At 42.1% G+C, this 21,407-nt stretch overlaps 1 protein-coding gene across 1 annotated transcript in view; it reads left to right on the plus strand.

Annotated features, from left to right (window-relative positions):
* The first annotated feature begins 1,312 nt into the window (after positions 1 to 1,312).
* LOC126298262 (voltage-dependent calcium channel gamma-7 subunit-like) overlaps positions 1,313 to 21,407 on the plus strand; it is a 179,031-nt gene continuing 158,936 nt past the window's right edge. The window contains exon 1 of the mRNA XM_049989564.1: positions 1,313 to 1,489. The gene's annotated coding sequence lies outside the window, so the exon portion shown is untranslated. The remainder of the gene's footprint in view (positions 1,490 to 21,407) is intronic.

Genomic DNA, 21,407 nt, shown 5'->3' on the forward strand with positions numbered 1-21,407 from the left:
GGTCACAGCGGCCGGCCATAGACTGTGAGATGCGGTTTTTTTTTTTTTTTTTAGTATAGTGGCCATATTGAGATCATTGACAGCGAAAGTATATCAAATATTATTGTAACGTATATTTTAGTTTGTAGTACTGCTTTTGTTGGTAGTTTCGAAATGAAACCACTGCGGCCCTATGTAGTTCTGATACAACATTTATTAGCTTTTAGGGTTATGTTTGCTTTTTCTTGAGTCCTGTAACTTAATTTAGGCGCTGTAAGTTCATCGAAGTTACGAGCTGAGGGATTTTGTGTAGGAAAATGTTAATTTGCTTGCAAATATCACATTAAAGGATCGGTGGTTGAAAACTGTATGACCCAGTAGCAAGAAAGTGAAACCACCTCCTTAAAGTCACTGATGGTTCCCTTTTTGTCAATTTCTTCTTGTATTCGTTGCTTACTACGATAAGTGAGGTTAATTTTGTGAAAAATTTTAAAATTATATATTTTTTCATATTTTTGGGAGCCAAAGGGCTAACTACAGGACGGTGCCGAAATGGATGCTGTGCCAAAGGCGTAATATCGTGTGAACAAGGTCTCAACTAAACAAATACAAATTATACAGTAACTGCTAAAGCCAAATTATTGCCCACTACTCTTTGCAGTTCAGAATCTGTAGTTTCGTGATCTCACAAACAATTATTGCTTGAAATGTGTGAGAATTCGCTAATGAATAAGAAATCAACCTGCAGGTTCTATGAGGGGAGAACTGACCCATCTTGATCCCCCTTGCGGAGACTGTGCTTGTGAATAATCTGTAGTTCGTCCCCAATGCAGGATAAATGTGGAGCATAATATGTCAAACAGTACGCGTGACGTAGCCTCAGTTATTGGGACAACTGTGTTTGAAGACGTCGGAGATATGTAGAAAAGTAATTCGGATGTGAGAAGCCCAAAAGGAGCTGACGCCCTCCGCCAGTTCCATTTCCGTTTAGTATGCGCTCAGCTCGGGCGCTTGACTCTGCGACCTGTGCTACTCAGGCGGATCTGCCCTATTGGGACGTCATGTCACGGGCCAATGGCTGGCCTTTCGTGTCAGAGCCACGCCGAGCACAATGGGGTGGGTTTTTACGGTGTTAACAGGGTGCACTCCCCCACAGAGGGCGCTGCGGCCGCGTCGGTCAATGCCGGCGGCGTGCGCAGGCGCAGCATCCCGCATCGCGGCCACCAGCCTGGGCGGGGCAGTTTCCCGGGCGCAGCCATGTAGCAGCCACGCAGCCTCTTGCGGGTCCGCGCTCTCACGTTTTTTGTTATTGACGCGTTATTATTTTCCTTTCCCGAGAGGTCCGCTAGCGGAAGGGGGTACGAGAGCGGCGAGCGGTGTCTGGTGCACAGCTGTATGCGAGTCCGCCAGCCGGCGAGCTGCTACTGCGTACAATCGCAGACGCGGTGCTGACTCCTCGCGTCCAGTTGCAGAACCAAGCGCCGCTCTGAAGCAATGAGTCACGCGCAAAGTAAGTGTGCGCTAGCAACGCGTACCGCCTGGCATCGCATCCGTTACGACGCTTAGATGCTTCACTAACTTTTTTAAATCAAATGTGGCCACTAAAATTGTTCATAACAGTTGCAAACTGTGCACGAATACTTAATCTTCAAAGCTACGATATGACAACAATTGGAAAACAGCTAAGGGAATGTCGTATAGTTTTACGAATTGCTTACAGCGCGGCAGTGTCTTTCTTTTCTGAGCCAGTCTGAGATGCTTTCTTGACAATATATGAACAAACTGCTCATGTTATTTTTAGTTTTGTGGATTCAATGCTTGTTCTCTGCGAGCTGGTTTTTATACTACTGCGGTGATAAAATATATTAGACACCACAGTAAAGTAAATACTGGCATCGAATGACTACAGGGCGCGGTTCCAAGCTCACAACTTCAGTACTCTGTGCGCTGGGATTACATTAGGACAGATTCGTTAGAATTCATCCTTAAGGTGCATTTAGAAGCATGATTTATATTTATCGAAATTATTCCAATCCATCTGTGGCTTGACTCAACAAACCAGTGTTTAATAGTATTAGCTGGAAACATTCCTGGTTGCAATTTTAGTTCTTTTATTTATCAACAACACGTTTATCTTATTCAGGCATCTTCAGGCTGAAATATAAATCAGCCTGAAGATGCCTAATTAAGGTGAAACGCGGAGTTGATAAATAAAAAATTAAAATTGCAACCAAGACTGTTTTCAACTAATACTATTCATATCTATGAAGTAATTCTGAAACTGAATTTTAATCACTAATTTCTACTGAGTGGGCTTAATTCAATATGTATTTTTGTAATTACTCAATTGTTTCGTATCCACTCACGTATACCAAAGAGATTACAGGTTTTTTGTAAAGTCATAAAATGAAATATCGATAAGCGTCTCAGATCTGAATATTGCATACCCTAATTTAAACAAGCGATGGCTACTGAAAGAATTAAAGAATCAATTTCCTTTTGATGTCTCTGTGTCGGTCATTACTCACCTCGAAGGATAGCAGTGACTTACAGTAAATCTGGAACATAATTCTAGTTTTTCACATCAATCATCTGATAACAATTAACCATATGCAACAATGACATTATTATCAAGGTTACAAAAACGTGTTGTATGGTGGGAAGTATTTCTGTTTAGGACAAGGTAGTTAGCAAACAGCGAAATTGTGCATTCGAAGACGTCAATCGTTCGTTAAATTTGTTTATTTGCGTCCAAGATAGACACGGAGCACACGCCTACTACAGTAGTACAAGTTTATATGCCAACTAGCTCTGCAGATGACGAAGAAATTGATGGAATATATGAGATAAAAGAAATTATTCAGGTAGTGAAGGGAGACCAAAATTTAATAGTCATGAGTGACTGGAATTCGATAGTAGGAAAAGGGAGAGAAGGAAAAATAGTAGGTGAATATGGAATGGGGTTAAGAAATGAAAGAGGAAGCCGCCTGGTAGAATTTTGCACAGAGCACAACTTAATCATAGCTAACACTTGGTTCAAGAATCATGAAAGAAGATTGTATATTTGGAAGAACCCTGGAGATGCTAGAAGGTATCAGACAGATTATATAACGGTAACACAGAGATTTAGGAACCAGGTTTTAAATTGTAAGACATTTCCGGGGTCAGATGTGGACTCTGACCACAATCTATTGGTTATGAACTGTAGATCAAAACTGAAGAAACTGCAAAAAGGTGGGAATTTAAGGAGATGGGACCTGGATAAACTGACTAAACCAGAGGTTATACAGAGTTTCAGGTAGAGCATAAGAGAACAATTGACAGGAATGGGGGAAAGAAACACAGTAGGAGAAGAATGGGTAGCTTTGAGGGATAAAGTAGTGAAGGCAGCAGAGGATCAAGTAGGTAAAAAGACAAGGGGTAGTAGAAATCCTTAAGTAACAGAAGAAATATTAAATTTAATTGATGAAATGAGAAAATATAAAAATGTAGTAAATGAAGCAGCCAAAAAGGAATACAAACGTCTCAAAAATGAGATCGACAGGAAGTGCAAAATGGCTAAGCAGGGATGGCTAGAGGGCAAATGTAAGGATGTAGAGGCTTATCTCACTAGGGGTAAGATAGATACTGCCTGCAGGAAAATTAAAGAGACCTCTGGAGAAAAAAGGACCACTTGCATGAATATCAAGAGCTCAGATGGTAACCCAGTTCTAAGCAAAGAACGGAAAGCAGGAAGGTGGAAGGACTATATAGAGGATCTATACCAGGGCGATGTACTTGAGGACAATATAATGGAAATTGAAGAGAATGTAGATGAAGATGAAATCGGAGATATGATACTGCGTAAAGAGTTTGACACAGCACTGAAAGACCTGAGTCGAAACAAAGCCCCTGGAGTAGACAACATTCCATTAGAACTACCGACAGCCTTGGAAGAGCCAGTCCTGACAAAACTCTACCATCTGGTGAGCAAGATGTATGAGATAGGCGAAATACCCTCAGACTTCAAGAAGAATATAATAATTCCAATCCCAAAGAAAGCAGGTGTTGACAGATCTGACAATTACCGAACTATCAGTTTAATAAGTCACAGCTGCAAAATACTAACGCGAATTCTTTACAGACGAATGGAAAAACTGGTAGAAGCGGACCTCGGGGAAGATCAGTTTGGATTCGGTAGAAATATTTGCACACGTGAGGCAAAGCTGACCCTAAGACTTAACTTAGAAGAAAGATTAAGGAAAGGCAAACATATGTACCTAGCATTTGTAGACTTAGAGAAAGCCTATGACAATGATGACTGGAATACTCTCTTTCAAATTCTAAATGTGGCAGGGGTAAAACACAGGGAGTGAAAGGCTATTTACAATTTGTACAGAAACCAGATGGCTGTTATAAGAGTCGATGGGCATGAAAGGGAAGCCGTGGTTGGGAAGGGAGTGAGACAGTGTTGTAGCCTATCCAAGATGTGATTCTATCTCTATATTGAGCAAGCTGTAAAGGACACAAAAGAAAAATTCGTAGTAGGTATTAAAATTCACGGAGAAGAAATAAAAACTTTGAGGTTCGCCGATGACATTGTAATTCTATCAGAGACAGCAAAGGACTTGGAAGAGCAGTTGAACGGAATGGACAGTGTCTTGAAAGGAGGATATAAGATGAACATCAACAAAAGCAAAACGAGGATAATGGAATGTAGTCGAATTAAGTCGGATGATGCTGAGGGAACTAGATTAGGAATTGAGACACTTAAAGTAGTAAAGGAGTTTTGCTATTTGGGGAGCAAAGTAACTGATGATGGTCGATGTAGAGAGGATATAAAATGTAGACTGGCAATGGCAAGGTAAGCGTTTCTGAAGAAGAGAAATTTGTTAACATCGAGTATAGATTTAAGAGCCAGGAAGTCGTTTCTGAAAGTATTTGTATGGAGTGTAGCCATGTATGGAAGTGAAACATGGGCGATAAATAGTTTGGACAGGAAGAGAATAGAAGCTTTCGAAATGTGGTGCTACAGAAGAATGCTGAAGATTAATGGGTAGATCACATCGCTAATGAAGTATTGAATATAATTGGGGCTAAGAGAAGTTTGTGGCACAACTTCACTAGAAGAAGGGATCGGTTGGTAGGACATGTTCTGAGGCATCAAGGGATCACCAATTTAGTATTGGAGGGCAACGTGGAGGGTAAGAATCGTAGAGGGAGACCAAGAGATGAATACACTAAGCAGATCAGAAGGATGTAGGTTGCAGTAGGTACTGGGTGATGAAGAAGCTTGCACACGATAGAGTAGGATGGAGAGCTGCATCAAACCAGTCTCAGGATTGAAGACCACAACAACAACAACAACAAAACCTTACCGTTTTTCGTTACCATTTGTGTATAATAGCATTTAGTATACTTCTCTTTTACTTACCTTCCTATCGTTGCTATCCATCAGTCACCTTTCTCCTCTCTTCCTTTCAACATAGACATACAATTAACATTAAGGATATTTTCTTTACTCCATAACGAAGTTTTCATGCACAGAAGTCAAATTTTGTACATGATTACGAGACTGGATTACATTTATCCCCGTCAGATATTGTTTTGAAATGTCGAAGAAGTTTATGTATTTATCGTTTATTTTGTTACGTCAGCCCAAAAGAGGACGATTAGAGTTACGTCGCGTCGGCTACGATATCATTACAGACGGAGTAAAAGCATGGATTAGGGAGGGATGGGTAAGTAAATCGGCTGTGCCCTTTTGAAACGAATCGGCCCGACATTTTCCTTAAGCGATTTAGGGAAATAACAGCAAACCTAAATCTGGATGGCCAGACGGGAATACGAACCGTTGTCCTTCCGAATGCGAGTCCAGTTATGTCGATCCATTATTCTGTATACTATCTCGCCTACGACCACTTTTCGCCCACATTTATCCTTCACTGTTTTACTTGGACAGAGCTTCGGACCTCTTTCCATACGAAAGGACGTACGGTATGCTTGACAATGCTTCGTACATTGTATGAGGATCTGAAAAACTGATGGACAGACTGTTGCCTAAATAGTGTGGGTTACATCCCAAAAACATGGTTCATTATCCCCATTACTTTCAGTTCTTCAGAAATACAAACATCACACTACAATTAGGTGTACTTATCGCAATATTTCTCACAGTAATGTGTGTGTGTGTGTGTGTGTGTGTGTGAAATCTTATGGGACTTAACTGCTAAGGTCATCAGTCCCTAAGCTTATACACTACTTAACCAAAATTATCCTAAGGACAAACACACACACCCATGCCCGAGGGAGGACTCGAACCTCCGCCAGGACCAGCCGCACATCCATGACTGCAGCGCCTTAGACCGCTCGGCTAATCCCACGTGGCTTGGACAGTAATGAACGAAACACAACAGCTGAGGGAAATAAACGGTTCACTCACATTGTTGTGACCGCCGCCTATGTTCGACGTCAATGTGCAATAACTACTCACAGGTGGCAGTAGGCACCACTAGCAGTGGACGGTATACAGGGTGTTGCTAAAAGGTACGGCCAAACTTTCAGGAAACATTCCTCTCACACAAATAAAGAGAAGATGTTATGTGGGCATGTATCCGGAAACGCTTAATTTCCATGTTAGAGCTCATTTTAGTTTCGTTCTTCCACCTACGCTCAATGGAGCACGTTATCATGATTTCATACAGGATACTCTACCTGTGCTGCTAGAACATGTGCCTTTACAAGTACGACACAACATGTGGTTCATGCACGATGGAGCTCCTGCACATTTCAGTCGAAGTGTTCGTACGCTTCTCAACAACAGATTCGGTGACCGATGGATTGGTAGAGGCGGACCAATTAAATGGCCTCCACGCTCTCCTGACCTCAATACTCTTGACTTTCATTTATGGGGGCATTTGTAAGCTCTTGTCTACGCAACCCCGGTACCAAATGTAGAGACTCTTCGAGCTCGTATTGTGGACGGCTGTGCTACAATACCCATTTTCCAGGGCTGCATCAGCGCATTAGGGATTCCATGCGACGGAGGGTGGATGCATGTATCCATTTTGAACATTTCCTGTAACCAAGTGTTTGAAGTCACGGTGGTATGTTCTGTTGCTGTGTGTATCCATTCCACGATTAGTATGATTTGAAGAGAAGTAATAAAATGAGCTCTAACATGGAAAGTAAGCGTTTCCGGACACATATGCACATAACATATTTTCTTTCTTTATGTGTGAGGAATGTTTCCTGAAAGTTTGGCCGTACCTTTTTGTAACACCCTGTATAAAGCGTGGAGGAGGGTGAGGGACGTGGAAAACACTGCAATGGTTATCGTAATGCGGAAACGGAGCGATTTATCTGACGTACAAAAGGGCATGATGATTGACTTTCGAGCCAAGACAAATTTTTAAACTGTTTGTGTGCCGCCGTGGTAGGAGTATACTGTGAATGACAAAATGGCCCTATCCAAAACCGGTGCCTAGGCAACTATGTGCACTACGGGCCATAGATGACAAAATGGTTCAAATGGCTCTGAGCACTATAGGACTTAACTTCTGAGGTCATCAGTCCCCTAGAACTTAGAACTACTTGAAACTAACTAAGAACATCACACACATCCATGCCCGAGGCAGGATTCGAACCTGCGACCGTAGCGGTCTCGCAGTTCCAGACTGTAGCACCTAGAACCGCTCGACCACCTCGACCGGCCATATATGACAGGGGTGAACGACGGCTTCGGATAGTGTAAGGGCGAATCGACATACAACTATTGAGCGACTGACTGCCCAGATGAACCATGAGGTTATCAACAATGTCCCCTCCACGACCGTTCAGCGAACGTTGCTGCATATGTGCCTCTGCAGCAGGTGCTTGCTTCATGGACCCGTGCTAACTGCTGTTCATTGGCTACAAAGTCTGGCATTTGAACTGCACGTCAACTGATTTGGGACAGGTGGCTGCTTCAGATGAATCACGTTTCATGCCCCATTGCGCTGGTGGCCGTTGGCTCGTGCGGTCCTGTAACAATCTTCGTAAGTGTCGAGGCTCGAGAAAACAGAGTTATGCTCTGGGAAATGTTTTCTTGTCATTCCCTGGGTGATCTCGTCATGCTGGTAGGCACAATGGATCGATGCAACTATTTATCTATCTTTGGGGACCATGTCCTCCACTATATGGAGTTCGATTTTCCTCGGCACGATGGCATTTACCACGAGGACGATGCAAAGTGTCATGCAGCTCGCTGTGTATGTGCGTTGTTCGACGAGCACCCGGATGAGTTTACTATACTCTCCTGGCCACCAAGCTCGCCAGATTTAGACCCAGCTAAGAATCTGTGGAACCTCCTCGGTCAGGCAGTTCGCGCTATGGATCCTCAACCTAGAAACGTAGCGCAGCTGGCCATGACATTGGAGCCAGTGTTGCTCCATAACCCTGATAGTACTTTCCAGAACTCCACTGACTCTCTTCAAGCACGTCTGCGCTACAAAAGATGGTTCAAATGGCTCAAATGGCTCTACGAACTATGGGATTTAACATCTGAGGTCATCAATTCCATAGACTTAGAACTACGTAAACCTAACTAACCTAAGGACATCACACACATCCATGCCCGAGGCACGATTAGAACCTGCTGCCGAAGGAGTTGCGTGGTTCCGGACTGAAGCGCCTAGAACCTCTCGGTCACATCGGCCGGCTTACAAAAGATGGTTATTCATGCTTTTGACAGGATCGTGTATCACCATGCAGTCTTCCCCCTGAACGCAATATAGGATGGAATTTTTTAAATTAACCTGAAAGTGTGACACTTAACGTGCTTCGTAAAGGTAGATTTCAAAAATACCCTGACACACGACAGTCTAGAAATTATTCAGCACACTGTCAATCAGAAAACTTAATATGTTTAGTCATTATTAGCTTTATGTCTTACATACCTAGACATAGTTTGACAACGAACTTCGAAACACTATTTTATGGATGTTCACAGGAAATAAAGGAGGAAAAAAGACGTGATGTGCTGTTGCTTTCTTGTGCGAATTGTGCCAAGTTTAAAACTACTCGGTACGTGACTGTGATAAAAGTTCGTACAATGTGAAGCTGATGCTGTGTTCTACATCTACATGGATACTCTGCAAATCACATTTAAGTGCCTGACAGACGGTTCATCGAACCACCTCCACAATAATTCTGTATTATTCCAATCTGGTACAGCGGGCGGAAAAAATGAATACCTATATCTTTCGGTGCGAGCTCTGATTTGCCTTATTTCATTATGGTGATCGTTTCTCCATACAGAGATCGGCGTCAAAAAAATATTTTCGCATTCGCAGGAGAAAGATGGCGATTGAAATTTCGTGAGAAGACTCCACCGCAACGAAAAAGTCTTTGTTTTAATAATGTCCACCCCAAATCCTGTATAATTTCAGTGACACTCTCTCCCCTACGCCGGCAATGTAGCTCAGAGGGTTTATCTACATTCTCTAATTAAAAAAAAAAAACTGAGTGAAGGGGCCTACGAACTACCTGAACGAGTGTCATTGGACGTCCGACACGAACAAATTCAACGAACAGTATAGAAGAAATTAAGATCAACAAAAGAAGTGGTCATCGAGACAGTATGTCAATCCTAAGGGCGGCTTCGATTCCCAGCTGGGTCGGAGATTTTCTCCGCTCAGGGAGTGGGTGTTGTGTTGTCCTAACCATCATCATTTCATCCCCACCGACGCGCACGTCGCCAAAGTGGCGTCAAATCGAAAGAATTGCACCCGGCGTACGGTCTACCCGACGGGAGGCCCTAGTCACACGACATTTACATTTTTAGTTGTTCGTAATTGTAATCCCTAGGTTTTTAGCTGAATTTATGGCCTTTAGATTTGACTGATTTATCGTGTAACCGAAGTTTAACGAATTCCTATCAGCACTCATGAGCTCACCTTTTCATCATCTACGGTCAAATGCCAATTTTCGTGCCATTGAGATCTCTCTCTAAAACGTTTTACAATTTTTTTTATCTTCTGATGACTTTACTAGTCGAAAAACGACAGCGTCGTCTGCAAACAACCAGAGACGGCTGCTCAGATTGTCTCGTAAATTGTTTAGGTAGCTGAGGAACAGCAAAGGACCTATAACACTACTTTGGGGAACACCAGAAATCACTTCTGTTTTACTCGATGACTTTCCGTGAATTACTACGAACTGTGACCTCTCTGACAGGAAAAAACGAATTCAGTCACATAACTGAAACGATATTCCATAAGCACACAATTTCACTAGTAGCCGTTTGTGTGGTACAGTATCAAAAGCCACCTGGAAATCAAGAAATACGGAATCAATTTGAAATCCCTTATCAATAGCAATCAACACTTCGTGCGAGAAATGAACCAATTGTGTTTCACAAGAACGATGCTTTCTAAATCCGTATTGACTGTTTGTTAATAGACCGTTCTCTTCGAGGTAATCCACCACAATGTTTGAACACAATATATGTTCCAAAATCCTGCTGCATATCGACGTTAATGATATGGTCCTGTAATTTAGTAAATTACTCCTAGCTTTCTTGAATATTGGTGTGACCTGTGCAATTTCCCAGTCTCTGGGTAGGGATCTTTCGTCGAACGAACGGTTGTATATGATTCTTAAGTATGGAGCTATTGTATCGGCACACTCTGAAAAGAACGTAACTGGTATACAGTCTGGACTTGCTTTTGTAAAGTGATTTAAGTTGCTTCACTACTCGGAGGATATCTACTTCTACGTTACTCATGTTGGCAGCTGTTCTTGATTCGAATCCTGGAATATTTACTTCGTTTTCTTTGGTGAAGGAACTTCGGAAGGCTGTGTTTAGTAATTCGGCTTTGGCAGCACTGTCGTCGAGAGTATTTCCATTGTTATCACGCAGAGAAGGAATTGACTGTGTCTTGCCGCTGGCATACTGCACATATGACCAAAATCTCTTTGGATTTTCTGCCAGGTTTCAAGACAAAGATCCGTTGTGGAAACTATTATAAGCATCTCGCACTGAAGTCTGCGCTGAGTTTAGAGCTTCTGTAAAAGATCGCCAATCTTAGAGATTTTTCGTGATTTCAAATTTGTCATGTTTTTCTCTTTGTTTCTGCAACAGTGTTCTGACCCGTTTTGAGAAGCATGTAGGATCATCTCCGTGATTTGTTAATTTATTTGGTATAAAGCTCTCAACTGCTGCCGATATTATTTTTTTGAATTCAAGCCACATTTGGTCTACACTTATATTGTTAATTTGGAAGGAGTGAGGATTGTCTCTCAGAAAGGCGTCAAGTGAATTCTTATCTGCGTTTTTTGAATGGGTATATTTTTCGTTTATTTTTGGATGTTACAATATTTAACGTTGTCAACATACACCATCATGGAAATCAAAGCGAACGGGGTGGGATAATCAAGCCCAGCGGCTGAAGATACCCTACTCCTCTTAAATGGCACTAAGATTGTCGCTGAGATTAACACCCCCACAGGAGACGAAGCAACACGAAGTTTCACAGGCCATAGCATCGTTCAAATACTGTCGAGAGATTTCTAAAAGTACACAGAACATTCCCCAACATTCTGATTATCTGAAAACATGTGTCCTTATTTGTGTGCCAAAATACTCGAGATGAAAATTCCTTTCACCATCAGGATTCAAAAAACATACCTCTGCCAGGTTATATGACCTCATTTATGGGGACAGATTGCATATATACACGTTGCTTGATTCCTTAAATTAATTTGCAGTATATTACACATTTCGTGCGGTTTTGTTATTTGTTGAGTCCCAAGGTGTTGTTTAACTATTGTAATTTCTGCACACGAGAGCGAGGTTAAAACTTTCTTGGCCTGGCATTGAAAAAATGAGATTTGGTTTTAAGTTGTACTTATTTTTCGTCATCGCTCACATTTATGGCAGGACATTTCATCCAACTCCTTCATTAAGTAAATTTCATCACTGAGGCGCTGTTTTAGGTCTGAAAATAACCTTTAACGTGTGTCATAAGCTCTTTATTGGCCTCGTAACGCTACCACAGTTTTATTTTCATGCAAGACCAAGTGGACGTCAAATGTTATAGGAATCAAGTGAAGAAGATCGAAGTATCTAATTAAAAGCATCCAGACCCATTTTAGTGTACATTTATACGGATTACATCCACCTTTAGCCTTTATGACAGCTGAAACTGTGCTACGTACACTTTCAGTAAGGTGTGTGAATATCTGTGAAGGAACGACAGCCTATTCTCCTTCAAGATCCAAAACTAGAGAACATAGTGATGTCAGATACTGGAGTCTGGAGCAAAGCCAGTACTAACTCACCCCGAAGGTGTTCCAGTGGGTTTACGCCAAGTATGTGAGCAGTCCATTTCCTTTAAGCAATGTTACTGTCCACAAACCCCTACCCCTGCTTTGACAGGGCGTACTGTCATGCTGATACAGTTATCGTCTCCGAACTGCTCCTCTGATGTACGTAGTACACAGGGCTGAAAAAGATGTTCGCATCATTCCACATTTAGCGTTTCCGTAAGGGAATCACGCCGTAGCCACGAGAAACACACCCGTATCATAACACCAGCTGCTTCTTACTTCGCCGTTGGGATCCGTACCAGGTCGGGTTGGCGGAGGAGATAGAGGAGATCCAAAGAAGAGCGGCGCGTTTCGTCACAGGGTTATTTGGTAAGCGTGATAGTGTTACGGAGATGTTTAGCAAACTCAAGTGGCAGACTCTGCAAGAGAGGCGCTCTGCATCGCGGTGTAGCTTGCTGTCCAGGTTTCGAGAGGGTGCGTTTCTGGATGAGATATCGAATATATTGCTTCCCCCTACTTATACCTCCCGAGGAGATCAGGAACTTTAAATTAGAGAGATTCGAGCGCGCACGGAGGCTTTCAGACAGTCGTTCTTCCCGCGAATCATACGCGACTGGAACAGAAAAGGGAGGTAATGACAGTGGCACGTAAAATGCCCTCCGCCACACACCGTTGTGTGGCTTGCGGAGTATAAATGTAGATGTAGATGTAGAAGGTAGGTCACGTTCTCCTGGCATTCACAAAACTCAGACCCTTCCAACAAATAGACACCATAGAGGCGTCCGGACACTTTTGATCAGATAGTGTATGTTCCGTGATTGATTCTTGAGTTCTCTCTTTTCCCATTACCGAATAAGGCTTTACCTTTAATTTCTTCTTTTGCAATCCAGCCCACTTCATAGTTATTCTTTCACTGAGGTGCAGAAAACATCGTCAGTATATCCCAGTTTTTTTACCCTCTTCATAGTAGTGATTAACGAGATCCAAGAAGAAACATCCTTTAACCTTTCGTGCAGATGAAAGCGAGTTCGTAGTCTTTGCAGCGAGCCTACCGGATTCCACCTCCTGCTTTTATTGCTGTTTCAGTCAGTATGTCATTGAAATTGTCGAAAAATTTTTGCGCACTAGCCTGTGATTATAATTCAACAAATGCAGATCTGCCTTGTATAAAATGTTCTCGTAGTTAATTCATGATATAAAATGTGAGTGGTATTTCTCCTAATGTGATTGTGAATTCCTTAATTTGGGTCGAAACAAAGCGAGTTCATCAACGCCCATTTGTTAAAGTATTGGGACGAGAGTAATCAAAATTCTTACAATTAGTAAAATAGACTATTTAGCTGTGGAAACAATAATTAAATAGCTGCAAATAATTTCGTCAGTATCTCTAAAAGTGTTAAATTGGGGAGGGGGGGGGGGGGGGGGAGCTCCGAGAACGCATGGTCAATATTCAGGAATATGACAGGAACGCCTTTTAAGCTCAAAACTTCAGATGGTCATATTCCCTATTTCGAATGGTTTCGGGAATAGGACACATTTAATGTACATTTGTTTTTGGTCGTTAGTGGCCCGCACGCGAGTTTGATTTACAGAATTATTTGCATTTTTTAAATTTCGTTTGTTGAATATCTTGAGGACGTTCCTTCGGTCACGCAGACTGCATTAGCTTCCAGTACGACGGAGCCTCTCCATGTTTTACCAGACGCGTGAGGGAAGATCACAATGCCACATACCCTACTCGCTTTATTGGTGGTGGTGGTACAATTAACTGGCCACAAGATCGCCAGATCTCACGCCACAAGATATTTATGGGGCTGTTGGAAGCCTTAGGTGTAGAAACGAAAGATGAATACACGAGATGAACTGTTTGGTCGCATCATGGACGCCGCTGCCCTCATTAGGGAGAACACCAGCCAGTTGTGATCGCGGGTATTTGCAGTCGGCAGGGTTTGCCGGACACTGGCGGCTACGCCATTCACCAGGTAGTTTGAACAGCGATCCCTCAGCCAAGGGAAGCCTCGTAATCGTATGGAAGTAAATAGGAATATAAAAAAGGAAAGAAGGTTTAAATGTTTGGTAAGAAGGCAGATTTCAGACTACCTAACAGATCAAAACGAAAATTTCTGTTCCGACACTGACAATGTTGAGTGTTTATTGAAAAAGTTCAAGGCAGTCGTAAAATGCGTTCTAGACAGGTACTTGCCGAGTAAAACTGTGAGGGACGGGAAAAACCCACCGTGGTTCAACAACTAAGTTAGGAAACTACTGCGAAAGCAAAGAGAGCTTCACTGCAAGTTTAAACGCAGCCAAAAACTCTCAGACAAACAGAAGCTAAACGATGTCAAAGTTAGCGTAAGGAGGGCTATGCGTGAAGCGTTCAGTGAATTCGAAAGTAAAATTCTATGTACCGACTTGACAGAAAATCCTAGGAAGTCCTGGTCTTACGTTAAATCAGTAAGTGGATCGAAACAGCATATTCAGACACTCCGGGATGATGATGGCATTGAAACAGAGGAGACAAGCGTAAGGCTGAAATACTAAACACCTTTTTCATAAGCTGTTTCACAGAGGAAGACCGCACTGCAGTTCCTTCTCTAATTTCTCGCACAAACGAAAAAATGGAAAATGGCTGACATCGAAATAAGTGTCCAAGGAATAGAAAAGCAACTGAAATCACTCAACAGAGTAAAGTCCACTGGACCTGACGGGATACCAATTCGATCCTACACAGAGTACATTAAAGAACATACCCCCCTTCTAACAGCCGTGCACCGCAAGTCTCTAGAGGAACGGAAGGTTCCAAATGATTGGAAAAGAGCACAGGTATTCCCAGTCTTCAAGAACGGTCGTCGAGCAGATGCGCAAAACTATAGACCTATATCTCTGACATCGATCCGTTGCAGAATTTTAGAACACGTTTTTTGCTCGAGTATCATGTCATTTCTGGAAACCCAGAATCTACTCTGTAGGAATCAACATGGATTCCGGAAACAGCGATCTTGTGAGACCCAACTCGCTTTATTTGTTCATGAGACCCAGAAAATATTAGATACAATCTCCCAGGTAGATGCCATTTTCCTTGACTTCCGGAAAGCGTTCGATACAGTTTCGCACTGTCGTCTGATAAACAAAGTAAGAGCCTACGGAATATCAGACCAGCTGTGTGGCTGAATTAAGAGTTTTTAGCGAACAGAACACAGCATGTTGTTCTCAATGGAGAGACGTTTACAGACCTTAAAGTAACCTGTGGCGTGCCACAGGGGAGTGTTATGGGACCATTGCTTTTCACAATATATATGAATGACCTAGTAGATAGTGTCGGAATTTCCTTGCAGATTTTCGCAGATGATGTTGTAGTATACAGAGAAGTTGCAGAATAAGAAAATTGTAGCGAAATGCAGGAAGATCTGCAGCGGATAGGCACTTGGTTTAGGGAGCGGCAACTGACCCTTAACATAGACAAATGTTATGTATTGCGAATACATAGAAAGACGGATCCTTTGTTGTATGATTATATGATAGCGGAACAAACACTGGTAGCAGCTACTTCTGTAAAATATCTGGGAGTATGCGTGCGGAACGATTTGAAGTGGAATGATCATATAAAATTAATTGTTGGTAAGGCGGGTGCCAGGTTGAGATTCATTGGGAGAGTCCTTAGAAAATGTAGTCCATCAACAAAGGAGGTGGCTTGCAAAACACTTGAGTATTGCTCATCAGGGTGGGATCCGTACCAGGTCGGGTGGACAGAGGAAATGGAGAAGATCCAAAGAAGAGCGGTACGTTTCGTCATAAGGTTATTTGGTAAGCTTGATAGCGTTACGGAGATGTTTAGCAAACTCAAGTGGCAGACTCTGCAAGAGAGGCACTGTGCATCGCGGTGTAGCTTGCTGTTCAGGTTTCGAGAGAGTGCGTTTCTGGATGAGGTATCGAATGTATTGCTTCCCCCTACTTATACCTCCCGAGGAGATCAGAAACTTTAAATTAGAGAGATTCCAGCGCGCACGGAGGCTTTCAGACAGTCGTTCTTCCCGCGAATCATACGCGACTGGAACAGAAAAGGGAGGTAATGACAGTGGCACGTAAAATGCCCTCCGCCACACACCGTTGTGTGGCTTGCGGAGTATAAATGTAGATGTCGATGTAATGTTCGCTTCCAGGCCGCCGTCTCCGCATCTTTCCCGAGACACAGTGCGTAAGGGACCTTCTTCTTAGACACCTTGGTTTCTGGAAATCACGTTGCTAATCAAAATAGTGTTATAATTATTCATAGTGTCCCACTGCATATATGACTTTGTTACAGCTATCCGAGAGATATGTGGGTGGAATGGGAAATCTTCATAATAAATGTCATGACTTTGTTACAGTGATGCTTAACTCAGAATCTGGGAATAGGACCTAGGGTCGTCAGCGGGGTAAAGGGCGGGGAAACCAACAAGAGCTTAAGAACTCATACGAAATTTATTTTCATGAAGATCTCTTAAAAACAGGATATAGTAGTAGTTTTCTTCTAGAAGACGATAGACTAGAGGAGGGATACTCATTTTGGTGGAAACAAAGAAAAATTAAGCATAAAAACTTCTTCCCATTTATTATGGATGGAAAATTTAAGAGCTGCAGCAAGGAGTTTGCACAAATGAGTACCGTACACGCTCACTTAGGAGGCCCGAGTGGCGAAGCAAACTTTCTTCCTGCTGTATTTGCATAGCTCTCTAATAAGAAGAAAGACACATATGTTAGCCTGTTTAATCTAAGTGAACAAGCAGTTTCAGGATTTTAGATATAGTTTTTCATCTAACACTAACATATTTCCAGTCAACGATCCATTGTACCGAAATGTAGCGCTTTTTTTCAATACTGGAATATCGAAATATTTAAAACTTTCGGAAAACGAAAGCAATACCATGTCAATATATAATTATTTCTTCCAAGCATAATATAACCCCATCCTCCTTCCGTCTGCATAATAGCTTCTTTCCAGACTTACTGATAGAAATAGCCCATCGCTATAGGAGGAGCAGGAAAGAAACGATGTAAAAGGAAAGAGAATGTTCGCTAATCAATTTGATCACAATGTTTTTGTTTATTTTAATTGCTATGGCTGATAGTCCAAAAACAACAACGAACGAAGAAATGGGTATGTGAATGGTTTAAAAGGACGTACTCCATGTTAATTTACTAGGTAAAATTCGATATCCCTTGCGGCCGAAAATTCTTTAATGTTCGGTGAGACAACGTACAAAGAAAGAGCGAAAATAAGTTAGATGCAACTGTAATTTATGGTGAGAGGAATCATTTGAGTGATATTTAATGTTTGTTTAGCTAAGCCAAATCCCACTGGTTACTGATTAAACTCTAGTGAACCAAGCTGCGACCAGCTACTTTCATCAATAAGCTGTTTAGGGATACTGTTTCGAGGCAAGCAATAAAGGCTGATTCTCATCACTCTAGACACAGCCTTTTGACTGACTATGTGATAAATGATCATTTACCATTCTGGCGGGTTTAACATAAGTGTAAATAGGCTTAATCTTTTTTATGCCAGAACTACATTATACACTGTATTAATAACTATAACTAAATATTTGTGTCGATAATGTTACTTTAGTATACTTAGTAACTTTAACTAAATAATCTGCGAGAACGCAGTGGTCTTCATAGCTTTCTAATGCATTACTTCTAATATATCCAGAATGAAATTTTCACTCTGCAGCGGAGTGTGCGCTGATATGAAACTTCCTGGTAGACTAAAAGTGTGTGCCGGACCAAGACTCGAACTCGAGACCTCGTCTCCTACCTTTCAAACTTCTAAGATTCGCAGGAGAGCTTCTGTAAAGTTTGGAAGGTAGGAGACGAGATACTGGCAGAAGTGAAGCTGTGAGGACGGGGCGTGAGTCGTGCTTGGGTAGCTCAGATAGTAGAGCACTTGCCCGCGAAAGGCAAAGGTCTCCAGTCTCGGTCCGGCACAGAGTTTTAATCTGCCAGGGAGTTTCACTTCTAATATAGTTTACTCCAGTTCCTGAATATTGGGAATAGCTTCCAAGCAGGACCTAATGTTGCCAGTCTCTTCATAATTTTTTATGGTTCTCTTTATCCAGTCACCCAGTTAAAAGTATTCCTTCGTCTATTTCTTTCGTTTAAGATTCATCTCTAACCTCATGCCCATGAAGTTAGTGAGTCACGCTTCCTCCTTGAGGCACTCGACCAAATAAGTGATTCTAGGTTGAAGGTTACCATCATCATCATCATCATCATTTAAGACTGATTATGCCTTTCAGCGTTTAGTCTGGAGCATAACCCCCTTATAAAATTCCTCCATGATCCCCTATTCAGTGCTAACATTGGTGCCTCTTCTGATGTTAAACCTATTACTTCAAAATCATTCTTAACCGAATCCAGGTACCTTCTCCTTGGTCTGCCACGACTCCTCCTACCCTCTACTGCTGAACCCATGCGTCTCTTGGGTAACCTTGCTTCTCCCATGCATGTAACATGACCCACCATCTAAGCCTGTTCGCCCTGACTGTTACATCTATAGAGTTCATTCCCAGTTTTTCTTTGATTTCCTCATTGTGGACACCCTCCTGCCATTGTTCCCATCTACTAGTACCTGCAATCATCCTAGCTACTTTCATATCCGTAACCTCAACCTTGTTGATAAGGTAACCTGAATCCACCCAGCTTTCGCTCTCATACGACAAAGTTGGTCGAAAGATTGAACGGTGCATAGATAACTTAGTCTTGGTACTGACTGCCTTCTTGCAGAAGAGAGTAGATCGCAGATGAGCGCTCACTGCATTAGCTTTGCTTGTAATATGCCTTTTCTAGATCTATAAAGCATAGATACAATTCCGTGTTCCATTCAAAACACTTCTCCATTATTTGCCGTAAGCTAAAGATCTGGTCCTGACAACCTCTAAGAGGCCTAAACCCACATTGATTTTCATCCAATTGGTCCTCAACTAATACTCGCACTTTCCTTTCAACAATACCTGAGAAGATTAAAGAGATACCTCTGTAGTTGTTACAATCTTTTCTGTTTCCATGTTTAAAGATTGGTGTGATTACTGCTTTTGTCCAGTCTGATGGAACCTGTCCCGACTCCCAGGCCATTTCAGTTGCCTGTGTAGCCATTTAAGACCTGACATTCCACTGTATTTGATGAGTTGCCATGGGGATATCCTCACGCTGTAGCTAGATACCCTTAAAGTATTCAAAAAATTGAGAGACCCATTCGTTATCAAGGGGTTTTACATTAATCTCACCACATCATTTACTTAGGTCCTCCGGCTTTACAAATGCCAGCGCTGTGCATATGCTGATGAGAAGCCTTAAATCTTCGTTCTGGCGAAATCCTCAGTTAGAAAGAGATATTAACGTCTTTTTCCATAAACCCTTCTTCATATGAAAAAACATCCATTTATTCAGTTGTTTTACTTGAGTAGGAAACTTAACGAAGGGCCGATATCGCAGTTGCCTCAAAATCGACGTTCACTTCTCTAGGACACCCCTAAGAAACTGCTTGTTCACTTAGACTAAACAGGCGAACAAATTTGTCTTTCTTTTTATTAGGGAGCTGCGCAAATACAGCAGGGAGATAGTTTGTTTCGCCACCCGGGCCTCCTAAGTTGTGTGTACGGTACTCATTTGTGCAAACTGCTTGCTGCAGCTCTTAAATTTTCCATCCATAAAAAATGGGAAGACGTGTTTAAGCTTTATTTTTCTTTGTTTCCACCAAAATGAGTGTCCTCTCCTCTAATCTATCGTCTTCTAGAAGAAAACTACTACTATATCCTATTTTAAGAGATCTTCATGGAGATAAAGTTCGTAAGAGCTCTTAAGCTCTTCATGGTTTCTCCGCCCTTGACTCCGTTGACGACCCAAGGTCCGATTCATAAATTCTGAGTTAGGCATCACTGTAACAAAGTCATGACATTTATTATGAAGATTTCCCATTCCATCCACGTATCTCTCGGATAGCTGCGCACTTTCATCTCGAGCCCTCCTCTTCGCATTCTCCACCTGCTTCTTAACTTCCAGAACTGCATCAGGTGTCAACAGATGTTCTGATGACGTCAAACACTTCTCCGTTCTGCTATTGTCCTTCCATGGCGTGGTCATATTTTTGGTGTAAGCACACCTCCGTAACACCATCTTGTTTTGATTCCTTCACTTTGCGATAGGCGTAACCATTAATGAGCAAAAGGCCTGTTGTTGGTCGCTGTAATAATTTCAATACTGAAGGTCATACTAGGAACTTCGGAAGCAAAGTGAGAAGAAAGACTTAAGTTTCGACCAGTGTGGCGTTATCCCTCTGGAGCACGTAAAACCGCAAGTATCTGGACACCGTCCAGGGGAATTCCAGGGCAGGGTGGTGGTGGAGGAGGAGGAGGAGGACTAGGAGAAGACAAGGGCATCCAACCCTTCGGTTGGGAACAGGTAAAACCGCAGATTTTAGGGGGTCACAAATATCCACGTTCGCAAGTGTCCGAACTCCAACAGGGAACGTGCAGATACACCCAAACAACCATCGCGCTCAATTTAAAATTAACTAAAAAGGTTGAAAAACTCACCAACAAAGTAAGGTAATTACAAAAAATTTTGGAAGTAGCACCAACACGATAACTGTAAAGTCTGGATCCTGGATTTTACTATCCCTTTTTATAAATTATCGTCGCATGCCATAGTTTAGAACTTCTAATAGTTAGTAGGCATTAAAGTGCTATTTTTCTGTGGACAACATTGGCACTAATAAGTTTTTGGAATTAATATTGGTTTTAACACGTTATGAGGGAATATCCAGTCTTCACATCAGTTCAGCTGTCATTCTCTTTGCTACTTATATCCGAGTATGCCCATGCGCGTTCTGCATGACCCATCACTCCATGTCGCTATATGACGCTTTTGTAATTGCCCATTGACACGCCCCCTGTTAATACACAATCCAGTGCGCGCGCTTGTTTTTGGTAAGATGAGCCTTTTGTCATCTGGCTTCCAAATGTGTTGTTTTCTGCCAGTTGAGTTGTCCAGGTACAATACGGCATTCAGTCCCCTTTAACTTACGCAATTTCTTGCTAAACTTGAAAATAGTTTTATACTGGAATTTTTTGGAGGATTAACTACAATTTAAGATAACTGAG

Source organism: Schistocerca gregaria, chromosome X (assembly GCF_023897955.1).
Source record: "Schistocerca gregaria isolate iqSchGreg1 chromosome X, iqSchGreg1.2, whole genome shotgun sequence".
In the NCBI taxonomy this organism is placed as follows: Eukaryota; Metazoa; Arthropoda; class Insecta; order Orthoptera; family Acrididae; genus Schistocerca; species Schistocerca gregaria.